Source organism: Grammomys surdaster, unplaced genomic scaffold (assembly GCF_004785775.1).
Source record: "Grammomys surdaster isolate TR1022 unplaced genomic scaffold, NIH_TR_1.0 150, whole genome shotgun sequence".
In the NCBI taxonomy this organism is placed as follows: domain Eukaryota; kingdom Metazoa; phylum Chordata; class Mammalia; order Rodentia; family Muridae; genus Grammomys; species Grammomys surdaster.
The window spans coordinates 3,706,323-3,710,908 of record NW_021604608.1 but is presented as its reverse complement, the minus strand read 5'-3'; positions in this window follow the sequence as shown (position 1 = coordinate 3,710,908).

Here is a 4,586-nt window from a genome sequence, read left to right as displayed (position 1 = left end):
CTCCTCTCCTCTCCTCTCCTCTCCTCTCCTCTCCTCTCCTCTCCTCTTCTCCTCTTCTCTCTGCATACACGAATGTACAAGTGCATGGACACACACACAAACACACACTTACACTTATCAATCTTATCTTACTCTTTAGTACTTATCATCTGGAATATCCTTAGTGTTATTCATTCAGTTAATGTATATATCTTCTCATTAGAATGAAAAAAAGTTATGATATGCTCAGTTTATTTTCTATCAGAATTCTCAAGTTTGCCTGGCACATTGAAGGCACTCAGGAAATAATAAATTAAAGAATGAGTCAATGAGTCATGGGGCAGAAATCACAAAATGACTCAAGCTTTCTGCAACTCTCTCTTTGGACAGCTTGAAGGTCAAACAGCAAGCTAGTGATGTAAAGGAAATACAGAGTAGCAAATCTGTAAAGGACTCCTTTAAATAGTGTTACCTGGTTAGCATCCCTTGTAGTATAAACCCAAAGTCCCTCTCCTAGCTACTTTTCTATTGTTGCTCTAAGACACTGTGTCTATGGCAGTTTGTAGAAGAAAGTGTTTAGTCTCCTTTCTCCTAGTAAGTAGGACACAGAATTCAGGCTTAGGCAAAAGATGAAGTACACCAATAGAATACTTACATAGTTTACATGGCTTGTAGTACATGGGCCATCCTGGGATTGATTCTCAGGATTTCATGGTATAGCATTCCTTTAAAACTACAACTGAGGAAGTAAAGGAAAGAGGATTGAAAGAAAATTAAGGTAATTAAGGTCATTGTAAACCACATAGAGAATTTCTTGCTTGCATGGAATACATGGGAAGGAACAGAGGAGAAAAAAATGAAGAAGGAAAAAGATAATGACAAAGAAAATAAAGATGGCAAGAATGACAATGACAATGAGAGGAAGAAGGAAGAGAAGGAGAAGGAGGAGAAGAAGAAGAGGAGGGGGAGGGGGAGGGAGAGGGAGACGGAGAGGGAGACGGAGGGGGAGGGGGAGGGGAGGGGGATGGGGAGGAGGAGGAGAAGGAGAAGAAGAAGAAGAAGAAGAAGAAGAAGAAGAAGAAGAAGCACAGAAGACAAGCTAATACACAACAACTTAGAAAGAGATAAATACTAAAATCACAAGATATTTCTGATGGAAAACAAAAGTAGAAGAGTGACAGCAGAAATAAACAAATTCAGTGCTTCCAAGAGAGCAGTCATAAATCTGCATCTTACTGAACCTATTGGACATTATACTAAGACACCATTTTTTAAAAAAAAGTTTTTAGAAACAGCCTATACGTGAGAAACAAAATCAGAAAATATCTGGTAGACAATTTGAAAACAGTGTTTCTGTGTATATTCTGTTGTTGTTGCTGCTGCTATTTTAAAATGTCACTCTGTAGTGTAATTGGTGGGATTTAAGCAATGATGTAAACTTTGTAGTAACGAAGACAGACTACCAATTCTTTGACTCCTTTGGTTCACAAAGAATGGCATCAAACCTTTTTTCAGATAGAGAAACAATGTCTTTATATGTAAAGAAACAGGTTTTAGAGAAGTGTCTCACTGTAACTTGTCTTACATGTAAACTTTAATTTCATTCTTTATACTAACTAAAGCGATTATATTTTCTTTAAAATTTGCTATTTCTGGTGCAGAGATTGAAGCACTGTCATTTTTTTATTATGTATGTTTGTGTCCTTGTGTGACAACCTGTGTGTGGTGTGTGTGTGTGTGTGTGTGTTGCAATTGTGGTCACATTGTCATGAAACATCTTCTTGTCCGTGAACCAGAAGTCAGAAACTAGACTTCTGAATGTTAACAGTGCTTCATGTTTCTAAAATATGAATACAACTTCTAACACATGACTCTAATGAAGAATTGTGTGCAGCAGGTCAGTAGGCATGTTTGCAGACTTTCTGTAAACATGGGAATTAGAAATTTGTCCTACTACATTGCAAATTATTCAAATCTTTGCCTTGGGCATGTATTCCAGAGTATTCACAGCAAATAAATAAATAAATAAATAAATAAATAAATAAATAAGCAGATGATTTTAGAGTCATCAATTTATTTACAAATCAAGCTGATACTTTTTATTAAGAGAAAAAAAATTTTCTTGGCAGTACCTTCTTGAAAACCATCGAATACGTAATGGAGAGCTGAACTTATTGGACATTATACTAAGACAGGAAGCTCTCAGAGCTTCCTGATGAAATTTGCTTTTGCAAAATATGTTCGCATCTATATTTAAAGTTAAATATTCCGAGGATCTAACAGAAAAGTCCATAGAGTTTTTTTTTTCAGCACAAGAAGATTCTTTTGGGAAAACAGAATTATAAATAAAGTTTGATATAAATACTTGCTTAAAATTGTATTTCCTAAGCCTAAATGGCTTCGGTGAATTATGCTCAAGTTTAGCTTAGGGAAAAGTTATGTAATGTTGATGAGATTGGGTAGCCGCTTTTGTGAGATGTTCTCGTCATGAATATGGAAACATTTAGCAAAGAGCTGTGCTATCGCACAGCAAATCAACTCCTGTAAGTGCTGGTGAGCCAAATGGAAGAAGAAGACATTTCACAAAGTTCCTTTGCAATTGGTAGTCTTATTCCCTACTAATCTCTCTTTTTCTTTTTCCACACAGTCCAATATCTCACAGTAGCAGCTATTGTAACATAACTGATGGAACTTCTTTTGCTCTCTCTCTCCCCCCCTCTCCTTTTTCTCACTGTCTGTCTGTCTGTCTGTCTGTCTGTCTGTCTCTCTCTCTCTCTCTCTCTGTGTGTGTGTGTGTGTGTCTGAGGGGGGAGGTTGGAGGAGGGAGAAGGAAGGGGAGAGAGAGACATAAGGTAAAAAATTTAAAACCTTTTTTCAGATATCACTATACATTTCTGCTTCAAAGCATTTTAATTAATGACAGAAATCTAATATGCTGACATATTCATTGGGTTGAATTCTCCCATAATTTAATTTTTTGAGATTAAGCACCAATTTCTCATGCTGACATTATAACAGATGAGTTCTTTGAAAATCTCCTCCTACTAAAAAAAAAATATGTAACAGAAACGTGTCTTAAAGAAACTCTTAAACTCTCAGAAATGATCTGTCAAGAAAGTAAAAGAGTTTCCATAAAGGGAGAAGGGTATGAAGAAAACACAAACAAATCACATTATAAAGCATTATTCTGGAACAGAGATTACAAACATAGCAAAACACACTCCATCCTGGAGCTAAAGCGCAGGTGTCCAGTCTTGGAGTCTTGGAGGATGGACAGTTACACCCCAAAAGAGCATGAGCAGGTAGCAGTATAAGATGCTAAAGCACCAGCCAAGTGGATGCTTGGAGGGAAAGTTAAAGGAGAGATATTGGGGATACACCAGAAAGATGAAAGGGCTTGTCTTTCCTACTTGAGAGAGACAAGGTATCTCTGTAACTGACCAGTACATGGATTATATATTTTTTTCTAGCTAAAATAAAAAACAAATTTAAAATTCATGTTTTCTCAATTTATTATTGTTTTGTGGTTGAGACAGGAAAACACCCTGGCTTGCTTGCAATTCAGTATGCAGACCAGGCTTGCTTTGAACTCAGGGATATTCCTGTAGCTAGCCCATAACTCTGTAACTGACTCCCACGTATGTGCCTGGGATTAAACGCATGGGCCACCATGCCCTGCTACCTTAAGTTTCCTTAATAGAAGAATATGCCTTGTTTGCTGTTGTTGAAGAACTGTCATGTACATGCAAGATTTCAGAAGCAGGATCATCAGCTACAATCACAATGCACAAGGAAATAAGATGCCAGGGATGAGAATCTAGGGGGACAACAAGCAGCAAATCATGAGAGGAGGATGAAAGAAATGATTGGGTGAGCTACGTATTCTTCTGATATTCACTATCAAGGTCTGGTTAGATAAATATGAAAGCATATCTCAGAGAAGATTGGGAAGGCAAGGAGAAGACCCTTTGGAAAATCACTCCAGGGGTTTTTAATTCTTCATAGTCCTACAAATATCCAATCAAATCTGTATATGGTAAAAAATAGAAATAATTGTCAATTGACCTAGAAGCAACATTGTTATATATAAATAATATTTCCTGGGAAGTTTTGAAGCATTGAAATATGAATATTATAATTGCTGCTATCCCATTTTATAGAGGAGAAAACTGAGGCAGGAATGAGTTAAAACATTTCACAACAGTGGCAACACTGGTAAGCTGCATTTAGAAAATGAAGTCTGGTAGTGGAGTCTGTGCTTCTGTTTATTTACTTATTTAATCTCAAAAATTAAGAATTGAGAATTTTTAATTTGAAAATACTCAATTGGTTTATGCTTTCAACGATTCACATTTTAGATGATAACTGCCAAGAATATTAAGGTTTGGGAAGCATAATATTTCAAAGAGGATAAGTAAGAAACATATGCCTACACTCATTATAAAAATACTGCTAAACACCAAGATATAGACATGGAAATGTGACAGAACAAGAAGGAGAAACAAAATTTTGTAAAGTAGACTAACAAGATGTATCAGAGGGTAAGTGTGCTTGCTGCCACTTCTGAAGATCAGAGTTTGATGTTTGGAACCCACACAATGGAAGGA